Source organism: Orcinus orca, chromosome 7, assembly GCF_937001465.1.
Source record: "Orcinus orca chromosome 7, mOrcOrc1.1, whole genome shotgun sequence".
Lineage (NCBI taxonomy): Eukaryota > Metazoa > Chordata > Mammalia > Artiodactyla > Delphinidae > Orcinus > Orcinus orca.
Window position 1 is genome coordinate 35,118,589 of NC_064565.1, and position 14,345 is coordinate 35,132,933.

General features: G+C 40.5%; 1 protein-coding gene across 3 annotated transcripts in view; it reads right to left on the reverse strand.

The window, feature by feature from the left end:
- The window catches only part of ZEB2 (zinc finger E-box binding homeobox 2), a 131,965-nt gene that overhangs the window by 68,242 nt on the left and 49,378 nt on the right, over positions 1-14,345 (reverse strand). The gene's annotated exons all lie outside the window — the stretch shown is intronic.

Below are 14,345 nucleotides of genomic sequence, written 5' to 3' on the forward strand. Positions count from 1 at the left end.
GGGAAACATTTTAAACTGTAAGTACAGCTGAGTGGACTTGAGTGATTCTTCCAGCTCCTATCATAAGCAGACAGTTCAGTGATAAGTGTGTGGGCTTTTTTAAAGCCTTTAAAAAGTATTCATAAATCTCTTATTGGTTCTTTCATTTCAATTTTCCTCAAGCAACTGCAGTGGGAATTAGACAAGTTTGAAAATTCTAATGTCTTTCTTTCTTGGACCAGACCTCATTGCTTCTATCATGGTTAACAGTGACTCAAACGGGGAAACTTGCAAATTCTTCAATATATTGTGTATCTGGTATAAAAAATCATTACCCAAAATACAATAGTTGATGCCATTAATATGTTTGGTGGGACTGTCCAATAAACTTCCTTCAAGTAACTCTAATAAATCCTCCTTCCTTGGTCAACCCTGCCCCCCTCCCCCCTTGGTCTTAGATCCTGCTCTTGCATAGCCATTCACACAGTGGCCAGGGCTTAAGCTCCAATACTGTATGAGAATGCAAACAAGCAGATTTCACAATCAGATGACATTGAGACTTACACTCACTGTGCCAGACTCTCTACTGACTGCTCTCTCATCTTGGGCCAGCCTAGGGATCTGAGAACCTGCTGCAGTTAGAACGAAGTCACCTGATTGCAAGGTTTCCCTCCTGTTTATTCTCAATAACAGAATAAACTCTGGGTGTCCACCTGCTCTCTTGGTCACCACCAGCCAGGGTTCCCTATCACTGTCCTGGTCAAAGAAGCATCCCCCAAAGGGGTATATTTACCTCTTCCAGGAGAAATGCATGTAGATGAAAATGGACTATCGTCCTCTGCAGGCTTTCTATAACATCTCCATTTTCAGAGTCTCACACGTGCCTTAAACACTCTTCCTCTCCTAAGTTTAGGAGGACAAATTGATTATATAATACTACCTGGCATTTATGCATTAATCTCCTGACAGCAGAGCCTGTTCATAGATATTTTTCACTTGATCCTCATAACAACCCTCTGAAGGGAGAGGGAGTAATTATTATTATTATCATGATTTTAAAGATGAGGAAACTGAGACTCAGAAATTTTAAATGACTTTTGCCCAAATCACCTAAGTCGGAAGCTGGGTCTGGTTCCTGTCTTCCGATTCTCTCTGTGCTCTTTTCATCCCCTCTAGGGTACAAATCTAGGCGAGCACACAAAAGCCAAAGTAGGATTTCTAACTATTCGGCAGAGTATGGTAGTGTAAGTATAACACCCTGTCCATCCGATTCAGTGGATACATCTGTGCCTGGGCAGGAAAGGGGAGAGGAGGAGAGGGGAGAACTAAGGTAAGGTCAAGAACAACTGAACTAAAAGCTGTGGGAAAAGCAAGTTAGATCTAAGGAAGAACACCTGGTGTGCAATATTTTAAACAAGTATTCATGCGATTAGTGATGTCCATCACTTTGGGATGGAATAGGTTTAATCTTGCTTGGAGAGTTTAAAAGTTTTTTTTGCTTTTTCATAATACCTCACCAAAGTTGTATGCTGATCTTCTAGCCTATTCACTCTCATCTCCCAATTTAATGGAACATGAAATTCAAAGAGATGCCACATATGAACAGACAGCTGTATACTAAACAAAGGTACCTTTTTGGTTCACTTTTTTTTTCTTCCCCAATGAATGCTTCTTTAAGAATTTGAAGTTAGGTACTCAGTTAAAAATACTATTCTTCCCTTGGTCATGAGAATGTCAGTGGAGTACTAGTGCTAAGACTAATTTAGAGAACTGATATATAATGTCACAGATTCTGTAACATACATGGGAAACTGAGTCCCTTACTCTCCAGGAACTTGAAACTGGCCGCCTACTGCCCATACTCATCGGCCATTTTCATTGCTTCTTTCATGTTATCTATGTTAGACACATACACACACACACACACACACACACACACACACACACACACACACCCGGCCCATCACCACCACATACCACCACACACTATTTCACACTTTTCAGGCATTTTTATTTACTAGAGTTAAAGTAATGAACAAAAAGCAAATAAAAACTGTCAACCAAGTTTTGATAACATTTTAAAATTACTTTGCTTTATATTTTTTTCCATTTTGTAATATGTTTTATCTATCAAAATAATAAAATTAGAACATCTTTCCTTCCTTGTCTTATATTTTTATAACTGAGATACAAACTCTGGATGAATAGAAATTGAATTGAAAATGTTCACCAGCACTTACATTAGCATCAAGGAGAGCCTTGCAACAAGGTACCTGACTTTCATAAGAATACATTCAGGAGGGTCTTGCCAGATGATGGGTCTTACTGGTATTGATTCAGACCACACTAGTCACCTTGGGCATGATATAGATATCCTAGACATTATGAGGCTTGGACTTAAAAAAAATCATCATTTTGTAATTTTGTTCACGTTTCTGAGAGAAAACACAGCCAATACTTAAATTTTCTAAGAGAAAAAAAAAATCCTGCCCATTCTTCTGAAATTTAAGTAGGCAGCCCTTGAAAGATCCCTGGGAAAAGTCTGTATTTTCTCAGGTTTAACTAAATAATTTATGCATACTTTCACTTGGGCATGATGAAGCAATTTTAGCCTTTAAAACCCACAACTACTCAGGAGGGAAAAGGTCTGGTTCCTGCAACTTAAATAATTTAAACATCCAGGTGGAAATGCTTTCAGCATTTTCCCTTTTTGAGACAAAGGAAGAAGACTTCAGAATTTTGAGATACTAAGAATAAAGAATTGATAAAAGACCTAACCTCGGATGTATTTAACTTAGAATGGAAACCCTGCAATATTTTTTGAATGATGTGGACCAGAGTGAGGGGTGAGGTGAAATGTCTGCCTACCTGCTGTTTATAATAAAGGAACACATAGAAAATAACATGTCGGCATAGCCCAAAGTCACACATATATGTACATACATATATAAATACCCACATATACAAATAAATATATCTGTAAAAGCTAACATAACCCCATAGCCCACGCCAATCCAAGCCTAAGCATTTGGCAACAATTAGAGTTTTAGAAGAAGCTGTGTTAAAATACATTATGCTTTAATCCCTGGCTTCCTGGGTTATATAAAATGTGTATATCTTTTGATATCTAACTAAGTAAATTAGGATGAATGAGAACAGAACAAAATGTCACTTCTGTAGGACATAGGACTGCAAAAAAGGATAGATGCAACTACTAAAATACTAGAGGAGGTTTTGAAATGCAGGTGTCGGGTATAATCGGTGCTCTGAGTCCCTGGCGTCTCTGCCTTACATCAGATTTCAGAACTACCATGGGGAAGTCGGCCTTCTCACCTGCAGGTCTGCAAGTGATATATTTGTAAAAGAACGTGCGACTTGGAACACAATCCCTGTAGATTCAGAGCACAGTTCATAATCAGAAAGTTTTGAGGGTTAAAAAATTTCCTGCTGTCTTATAAACATACCCTCAAATGTATGTGGTACTTAGTGTTGTAATTCCTTGTGGGAGAGAAAAACACCCAACAATTCAGACATATAGCACCGTGGGGTTTTCGTTTGTTTGTTTGTTTGTTTGTTTAATCTTTGTCATATCCAGATTTGATGGCTCATGTAAAGATGAAAGTCAGCTAAGGTACAAAATAAGGTAACAGAGCTAAAGAGTTGGTTTCCTTTAGAGGTGAGTATGACAAAAATTATACAGGAAGGGTAAAAAGAAATCTTGCTGGGTATGTATTCTTTAAAACGAGTAGGGGGGCTTCCCTGGTGGCGCAGTGGTTGAGAGTCCACCTGCCGATGCAGGGGACGCGGGTTCGTGCCCCGGTCCAGGAAGATCCCACATGCCGCGGAGCGGCTGGGCCCGTGAGCCATGGCCGCTGAGCCTGCGCGTCCGGAGCCTGTGCTCCGCAACGGGAGAGGCCACAATAGTGAGAGGCCCGCGTACCGGGGAAAAAAAAAAGAGTAGGGATTTCATTCCATTTTAGAAGAAAATAGGTCTTCCATGTTCATGAATTTCAACTCTCCAAAACTCTGGCCCTGTGCATTCTAGGCAGCGACACACTGGGTCTCCTAAAGAGAGATCCTGAAGAAAATATGAAGAAAGGTTACCCTCTGAGCCAACAGGAAATGTTAAGCTTGGCTAGGGCTGCATAAAAGAGGGTTGCTGAAACCAAACATCACGTCCAGAACAAGGTCGCTATGTTATGATGATTTCATTCTGAATGCGATGCTGGATTTGTTTTTGTTGCGGTGGTACGGGTGAGGGCCACCTAAGTGACGTAGATTAGGGCTGTGGAATGGGGAAGAGTGATACTACACCATGGACACATCAGTGCTGTTAAGGGATTCAAGAACATTATTCTTGCTAGATTTAAAGAGCTTGAACATCAACAGCTAAGGTATGGAATGTGAAGGGTGGCCCAAAAAGAGATTGAAGTGGGGTGCGTAGTGGTTTTTCCTTTCATTTTCTTTTCTTTTTTTTCCTCTTTTTGGTCATCCATTGACTTTAATTAAGCCCAGCCAGCCTCTTAAGCATGGGAAACTTGGAGAACTTTTTTGTTTAAAGTGACCTTGTTCCCAGGGTTTTCCCTACAACTTTTCTCAGCTCTGTTGCAAGGATGAATATCCACATTCCTGCTCTGAATCTTAGAACAGGGCACCTGGCATAAACAGATAAAATTTAATCTCATCTGAGTATAATACTGAGAGCGCTTTTTTTTTTTAAAGAAAAAGAAACCTTTCTCCATAATCCTGCTAGTTATACTTCTTAACTGTATTATTTTAAGTCAATTAATTCAAATTTTAAAATAATGAAATTACTAGCAGAGACTCTAAACTTCTTTTAGTATATTAAATTGGGCAGATTGCTTCTCTCCTTCTAATTATGAATGTTGCAGTTACAAAAGAAACTGTCATTTTGATAGAGCAAAAGACAATCTGTCTGCCAAAAATGTCCAACCATAATTCTAAAAAAAAGTCATCGGCATCAAGAACATGCTACTTTGTTTGATGTACTGTCTTATTGGAAACCTAATTTGCTTTCAACCTCTGAGACAACACATAACATAAGTTTGTGTGACTAATTTTTCTTGGAAATATGAGTAATTAGAATTAGGGGCCGTTTTCATAGCAGGAGTGGACAGGTTTTTAAAAAATTCAAAGTAAGTGCTAGAGTTATTTTCTTTGCTTTTTTTTTTTTTCTTTATAGCACTCCTAAAACCCAGTAGAGGGGGGATGCTGAGCTCTGTACTGGATAATGTGAGACCCCATGTAAATTGTGAGTGATTGCAAAGTATGAAAAGGTTTATTACCTAAGGTGAGCCCTCCCAGAGCTCCAGGAGTATAAAAGCATTAAGCGTATGTTCTAACAAAGTCATAAAAATCAATAAACAGGAACCCCCCACCTGTGCAATGGCCCCAGTGCTAAGTTTTATACATGTAGTAATAGTGCATATCAATTTTCACCACCCTTCCTACGCTAGCTATCACAGGGCCTACCACCACTGGAGGGACGGCAAAAGCCGCACCATTCATCCATCCCACGGAGTTGTCTACATGCCAGGCCCATTGCATCATTGTCAGTTTTATTCTATCTGCAACTGGACAAGGCTGCAGCCCTAGTTTCTATACACCCACTCAGTACCACAACAATCGCAAACTGTGTGCCTCTGTTTAAAGAGTTTACAAGTCCTCCTGAAAGAGAAACAGAATCGTTGCATATGAATGCCCCGGACCCCGGAGGATCACACAATGGAAAGGGGAAAGACACGTCGCTGCCACCGATATGTGACCTTGTCCAACTGCTGCAGTCTCGGGCTTACCCACCAAGGTTTACAAAATCATCACGCATTCTCAAGAAGCATCCAGATGACCAGGTTTCTACAGCAACTAGTTGTAATCTGCGCGCCCCTACATAGCCAAAAGATTCTGAAAGCACGGGTCACCATTTTAGCAGATGCACGGTAACATACGCTAAAAATGAGGCCCTAAATATGCAGCATTTTCACCAGGTTACAGAAATAACTACTAACTTCACACTTATTTCATGATTAAAGGAAATCCTCCCACCCCACCTCCCCATTTTTACCAACAAGGCAGAAAATATGACTGAACCTGTAACCTTTGTACCACATCCACTCTTCCCCAACCATTGCTCTGTGTGATATGGGGTGGGAGGCACAGGCTTATTAAAATCCCAGCCACTCGTTGGTAAAGAGGTCCAATAACGCTAGGGGAAATACTTCATCTGGGGCTTTCTGGAAAAGAAAGAAAGAATAAAAGGGAAAAAAAAGCTTCGTTTTAATTCTAATCCAAAGGTAACTCCTCTGTAGTAACGAGGAACATTTGAGAAGAGAGCCTTCATTCAGACCCAGGACTTGGGTGAATTTTTTCTTTCTTGCAAATGGCTCTATTGGCCATAGTTTCAATAGGCCTGACAAACAAAACACGACCCTTGGTGATGACTCCTCTTCTCCCCTCCCCAGCAGAAAACAAAACCAAACCAAAAAAACCAGGAGTTTTATCTGTCTGAGGTTGCCTTTGATAGCGCTCACAGCACGGAAGTGCTACTCACGGGTACTTAAAGCTGCGTCATTTAGGAGCATAAAAATAGAATAAAGTTGTGCAGCAAATGAAAAATTATGACATAACTCAAGTTCTGTGGCATGAAACAGGCAAGATGAGCCATCTAACTGTTTTCCAGAACCCCAAAAATAAAGAAAATGGAAAATGTAACTCTAGCGTGATTTCCATGAAGGTGTGTGCTAACTTCAATGCCATCCGCAAGAAGAGTTGTTATGGATATTATGAGAAAATTAAACATTTCTAGCAATGCAAAGAAAGTGAAGTGCTGCAGTTGTGAACATCTGGCATACAACAGATAATTTAAGGGAAAGTGACCCTCATGTATAATTTTTAACTGAAGAACTGTCAGGCCCCATTAGTTCCAATAGGGCCTGCCAGGCCCAAGATCGGTTTTTTGGAGTATTGTATTAGCGTAGTTTCTGAAAGAGCAGCGTGAAAACATAATATGGGGATTCAGTAAATTTAGTGTTTTTAAAAATTGTACACATTACTTGTTATACTGACATCAATGCTCTCCGCCTCTGTGTTCAGAATGAAAGGCCCAATAGGGTAGCAACTGCCATGGTAAACAATTCATGAAAAAGCCCTTCTGAGCAGTTGTACTATGTTCAAAAGTAACCCCCAAAAGTTAAATGGGAAAACCAAATGGTGGCTATCGTACTGATTATTCACTGTGGTACTGAATGCTTATGACTCAAAGGCCTTGAAGGAAATAGGGCAAGGAGCAGAAAAGCCATATTACATCAATTCAACTGAAGTTCTTGTTAGGAAGTATGGAAATTCCCAGATGGTGTGTGAAGGAGGTGACACAATCTTCTTGGGAAACAGAACATGTATGCTTCAAAAGTAATGGCCTAAGTAAATCATAGGGGAAAAAAAAGAGGTCACCTCTTCTCCTTCAAGTTGGCCATTCAACTAAGCAAATATATATGAAAGCTCTCTTCTCACCAGGGTTATCTAAATTAAACACATGGTAAAACGACAACAATGTACAAGCAGCATGTGATGGTTGCAGGTAGTGCCATCTTTCTTGAAGGCAAGGGTTCATGGCAGGGTAAAGGAAAGAGTGAATAGTCAGGGAACTCATGGAGAAAAAGGGGTAATGGAGCTGGTAGGTATACAAAATACTTAGCTCAGTTCGTGGGGGCTTATGTTTAACATCTGGTGCACGCACCATACTTAATTTTGTTGTGTGAAGTTGTGCAGTTTAAAATCGTGTTTGCCTTACCTCTCTATCCTTAGGGGGATCAGCGTGATACTGTGTCGTTGGTATTCTTTGGTATAAATGTTTCGAGGAAATTTCAGGCACTTCCGTCCCAAATTAATGGGATTCTTGGCATCCTCTCTCCCTTTTAATGTTGCACTGATGTGGAATTAATCTCTCTATTTAGGTGGTTTGTCTTTGATACAAATATTAAATAATCAAGTCAACATCTTTATATATTTAAATCTACCATTTTGTTATTTAGAGAGGCAACTATTCACTTCCATAATTATAGCCACTTAAAGTCTACTAATTAGATAACGTAACTGGGCTTTACAGGTATTATAGAATATTCTTTCCTAGACACTATAGTACAAACAATCATTAGCTCAGCTATAAAAGGGTTTAAATACTGATGTATTTTTTAATTTGCTTTATGACCTAAACAAGCAATCCATGTACATTAATAGGCATAATTGTTTTGTTGGCCTCTGTCCATTCATTTGATCCACCTTGACAGCTCCGGCCAACACATCAGCAAAACTCAGTAACCACAACACACTAGGAGGAACCATTAGCGACATCCTCTCAGAAACGTATCATGACTTCAATTATTCTGATACTGGGAGATGGAAGTCTCCGTAGCTTACCACAGTACCCCTTACAGATGTTCCAGACAAGGAGTTTGACAGATAGTTCCACCTCAAACACCACTTTCAAGTGGCCATAAAACAAGCCTTAATGAGGTGATAAATGTGTTTACCTTTGATTAGGTGAGCCACTCGATAAGATAACATGGAGGACCACTTTCCAAGAGTCAATATGTAGAGAAACTGCTGGCCACTACCATTCTATTGGGATTCCGGAGGTGGGCACAGCCGCAACAGGGACACCTCGCTCCTCCAACACACCTTTCCGTTGGAGAGTTTGGTTTTGCCAGTGGAAAGAGCAACATGTGTAAGAAATTTTTGCTTCACCTGTGGACTCCAACAGTTCTTAGAAAACCCATTCTTGGATTCTAAGACTCTGCGTTATTACTCAACTCGACCACAGCTCTCCCCGTGGTATAGTACAACTGCGTTCTTGTGTGTCTGTTTCTGTGGGTGGGGGCTGAGAGTTTGTTTCCATCATCTTTGTATCCTCTGAGGTTAGGACTGTGCCTGGGCCCATGGGTGACAGTAACTGGTGTCTTGTGGATGCATGAATTTTGTTGTTGCTGTTGTTTTTTAGAGACACTAGAGCCATGTTTCCTAATTCCAGAGATCTTGCTTACGTGGTAAGAATCTTACATCCAGCCTCAGGTCTATAAATTTTGATACTGTACTGCCTTTTTGCCAGGTAGGGCAGTAAGCACCCACCAAGAGCACGGTCTAGTAACACACTCTCTGCTCGTTTCAGTTGCCCTTCCTGCACGGTGACTTTGGCATAATCACTGCAAAGGGACTGTGGTCTGATTTCACAGGAGGAGACTGTTATCATTTGGTCCTTGACAACTTCCGCAAACAGTTACTCTTAGCCTAACAAGCAAACATTTAACTGATAAAATTGGAAGGAAAAATAAGGCCAAAATGGCAGCCTCACCACACAACTTGCATGCGTTCTAAAATAAAGGAAATATGAATAAAAGGTAACTTACTCAGTGTCACTCGTACATATTTATAGTTTAAAATTTAGTCAAAGTTTATGTCCTGAGGTTGCACCTACAGGAAGCCAGATGTGCCTTCTGCCTGTGACCTAAGACAAGCCTAGAGCAACAACTAGATAATTTCTCGCTCACCCTCTACACCGTCGATTGCGGCGGCTTTCTGAGGTGAGAGAAACTGACAGCACTAACTCTCCAGGGCAGAACTTTCCAGTCAAGTGGATCAACGGACTGAAAATCTCTTATGAATAGTCATTAGGCCTTCATTACAAACCCCTCAAAACCCAGTTCTCTTTTCGCAACCAAATGCCTTTTGTCATCTTCACAAGGTGCATCATTTAATTACCAATTGATTTCTTTATATATGACAACATGTCAGATAGCAAAATACAGTGTATCTCCCTTAGGGGGAGAAGTCTGTTAACTATCAGTATGCCAGACTACGGAATTATCTGAAAAACAAGCACCCTGCATACTGTTTCTTCAATTTAGCTACTTTTCCTAACATCTGAGTTTCTCTCTTTTTGTCATAAAAAGCCAATAAAAGGAAAGCTAATGAGAATCCTAATGGAGTCCTCCCATACCCTGAAACACTTTCAAATGAGTGAGAATACATTTTAAGCTTTCTCTATGTGAAAAATGAATACTCCACAACGTATAGGGAATGTAGAGTGAATTCCAAAATGCAACTACATACAGAACCGCCACAGCCCATCTTTCTACATAAAAAAAAAAATGTCAAACAATTGTTCTCGTTATACCAAGGATTTCCTCAGCTTCTGACTTAGCTAATGCACTGAATCTTCTGCTGCGCAACTGCTGCCTGATAATCAAGTCAGTACTGTATTAATAAGCTGAATAATAAGAGAATTTCAAAAATGTACAGGACTATTATACGGTAACAATAAAACCTCAAACGGAGTAAACCAGGGCAGTGCTGAAGGTGGGCGTCAGAAAATAATGAAAGCAGTGTTGCAGCAATGCACTCCATTGTGTGGTGGTGTAAATGCCTGCTTCTTTCATACACAGAAGCCACATTACATGAGTCCGAAATGTTCTCAGAGCGTCACTGTGCCTGGTTGTGCTAGAACCTGGCACCGACGGGCACTGAAAGCTGACATTATACTGTAGGATGTGCTGCAGGTGTGCAGGCCTGGGAACGTGCTCTAATTACATATTTTCCTGCCGCGCAACAATTAAGGTCGCCAAAGTAATTGCCACTTTCTTAATCCCTCTCTAACAAGACTGACATAAGGAATGGTTTATTTTTCTCTGGTTGTTTTGAAAGTGTTCTTCGAGATTTTGGTTTTCTATGGAACTGCATAAAACTAATTCTTATGTTCAGATGTGTGATTATACCCATTGTTAAAAAAAAAAAAAAAAGCCTGTCTTTGAACTGTAGTAAAACTAAAATAATTTTAAAAAAGTGAACTGTGTAACTTGGTAGGTGGTTTAAACAATTTTCCTCTTAAAGAAGGTAAATTTTTCTTTTAAGACCCTACGTTTCTACTCTCTGAACTGTTCAAATCACACGGGATGTTAAAATAGCTGACCGCAAGAAAACGCAGACAAAATAGGTGTCTTCACTCGTTTAGCGCTGGTTCTTAACCTTTTGGGAGGTGATAGAGCCTTTTAAAAATCTGATTAAATGTATGGACCCACTGACCCCAAAATGCATCAATGTACAAAATGTTGCATGCAATTTCTGCTAGTGTACAGACCCCTTAAAATTCCATTAATGAATTACAGGGAAAGAACCCCAATCAACTAACAAATACTGCACTTATTTATGCACTTCCCTTCATTCACCCATCCTTGCATCCTCTAAGCTATCTGACCACCACATGAAGGATATAGTGTCTACCACGGGCATCAGGAACCAAGTTTGTGGGATTTATACTCTTAGCTAAAACCCATTTATTTCGTTATCATTAGTTGTCAATTTCCCATTTTAGTTGGGCTAATTGGGCAGAGCTGAATCATGTAGCGAATTTTGAGCCAGCTTACTCACTCTTGCCTCCTTTGCTACAAATCAGAAGATGGCAGTGCGAGCTGATTGAGTACTTAGCAGACAAACTGAAGTTATGTCAAGCACATTACGATTTCACACAGGCTGAATGGTAGGGGCAGCAGATGTAACTAATGGGGTTAGGGAGAGGAGAAGCTCGAGTGGAGAGAGAGGGGATGGAAGGGAAACAAAAGTGATTGTATCGGTAATAGAGACTTCAAAGGGGAGCAGTTGGGAAGATTTGGGGGGGGTAGATCTGGCAAATGGAAAAAAGAGGCACATCTGCCTATAGAGTGGCTGATACAGGAGAGAGGCAAGGCCTGTGAGGAGAAAAAGCAAAGGAGGAGAATCAAAGGCAAGGAAATGTACAGCTGCACAAGAAAGGAAGCCTGATTCTATTTGTGGAGGCCACACAATGCCTCATGTGGTTGGAACTGTCCCAAATTGTCCTGCTCTGAGTGTCCCGTCCGTGAGACATCTTGCTAAGTTGGAGACCAAAAGTAACTGTAATGATTTCATCTGGGTGTTTGAAAATAAAACAAATTCATCCTGATGTTTGAAAAATCCTTTCATTACAAGACTGGTATGTGGTTTAAATATTAAATGCTCCTCCCACCCTCTGCCCCCCAACTTTCTTTCTTATGTGTTGGATGTTTCAAAACAGTGTTTGGTCAAAAAGGAGCTCTTTTACTGGACAAATAAAATGGGAGTTCTATGGATAAAAGTGAGGAACAGGCATGCTGTTTCTCTTCTTTTACGAGACAAATGAGATACTTTGGTTCTTACTTGGAGGTGGATGCTTGAATCCCAGTGGTAGAGTGTGTGTGTGTGTGTGTGTGTGTGTTACTGACAGTACAACAGGGAGTGAGGAGAGAAGGACAAGGACCAAATCCTTAAAGCAACATCAAGAAGGAGTGCAGGGGCCAGACCTGGGCTGTACCACTAAAAATTACATCATATAATTGGGGTGCTGTTTCCACCAGCAGTGGACAACTCCTGTCCTTACTCACATGGTGAATGCCACTCATTCTTTTTTTTTTTTTTTTTTTTTGCGGTCCGCGGGCCTCGCACTGTTGTGGCCTCTCCCGTTGCGGAGCACAGGCTGCGGACGCGCAGGCTCAGTGGCCATGGCTCACGGGCCCAGCCACTCCGTGGCATGTGGGATCTTCCCGGACCAGGGCACGAACCCGTGTCCCCTGCATCAGCAGGCAGACTCTCAACCACTGCTCCACCAGGGAAGCCCCACTCGTTCTTTTTTAAGGCCAGCTCAAGAAAGAAAGTGTATCCTCTTTACAGCTGTGCTGACCTGTTTAAGGAGAAGGCAGCTCAGTCCCTCCTTGTGCATAAAGGGCATCAAGGACTTACCTTGATCAACACTCGATTCATTCTATCAGTCACTCAACAAACATGGCTTTCTTGAATATGTATTGAATATTAAATATTTATCGAATATTGAATTTCTGAATAGTTACAATGTGTCAGGCTCTGACCCTGCCAAGCTGTTCTTTCTGACAGTGATTCTTGAGGCTTAGTGAGGACTCACCTTTGGACCCTCGATGCTAAAGCAGTACCTGGCACCTGGTAAAGTAGCTCCTATTTGTTAAGTACAATAATGAATTCACTGAATATAAAATAACTTCCCTGTCGGCAGGTTTATGCTAAAATGCTTCAAATAGGTGTAAGCTTTAAAAAAATGTTTTTCTCATATAGAAGTGTACTCATTGTCGAAATAAGTTTTTAAAGTGTGGCAGTTCAGCTCCTGGTCTTAAAATCACAATCATAGTATAGGTAGCTTTTTCCTGGGCACGACCCATACACCAACTAACACACAGCCGTGCACAGGGCATGCTAAGTAGATGTTTGTGGATTCATTTTTCATGGATATAAATGCCATTGGTCAGTCCTGAGCATTTCACAAACACTAGCGAGACTCTCTAGTCTGCTGACCTCATGTGTGAGTGCCTACAGACTCCCTATCAGACATTATTCAGGCAATTCTACATCTACCCCAATAGCAGGCTTTTTTTCTAACCCAATTTCCTTGACCTGTGTTTTCCTTCTAACCAGACTTCAGAGACAAAGGCAGAGCAGTAAATCATTTTCTTAGAAAAACACCATCGGGCTATTTCGGTCATTTGGGCTGTTATTTATATGCCATACCTGAAAAGTTATTCTGAGATGGTGTAGCTCACTAAATTCTTTTTTCCTCATTATCATTATTGCTTCAAAATGATCACTAATTTGCTCTTTGGCTTTCTAAGCGGGAAACATCAAAGAAAGGAAAGTTCTCCCTAATTTAACTTTTCTTGAAAGGTAACTGATTTACAAACAAATTACTTGTGCCTTGTAAGGAAGAGCCAAACCTGTCTGCTCATTTGTTACATTTTCAGGGGCTACAGTGTGGAAATGAAGCCCTAAGAAGGTCCTGTGTGATCCACAAACAACTTCACGGTATATTACACGTGCATCAGATACAGAGACCAAACCCTCTGAGTAGCAAGCAACCTGCCACGCAGAAGCCTTGCTTGGCAATGCCTTAAACAGCTTATTTAAATTGCAAACTTTCCAGCTGCCGCTTACAGGTGATTTTGAAAGTTCAATGTATAAACTAAACAGCTTCATCTCCAGTCTTTGTTTCTTAAATCATACATACATCTTCTTTGAAAGGTACTATTTCATCTCTCTCTTAAATGCTTATCACCTTTGCTAAGAAATGGCCTCACAGAGTAAAAATGTATCTAAAACATGCATGAAGCTTAAACAAATATTCCAGCTTGAGGGCAAATAACGTTAGAGACATGGCTAGGAATTTCCAGGATGAAGTTTTGCCTTGAAGAGAAATCACATGAGAAGCATTTGTGAAGTCATAACTTTATAGTGTAAGATGATCAAAGCCAAGTATTAATACTTTTTTTTATCAGCTCACCTTCTAA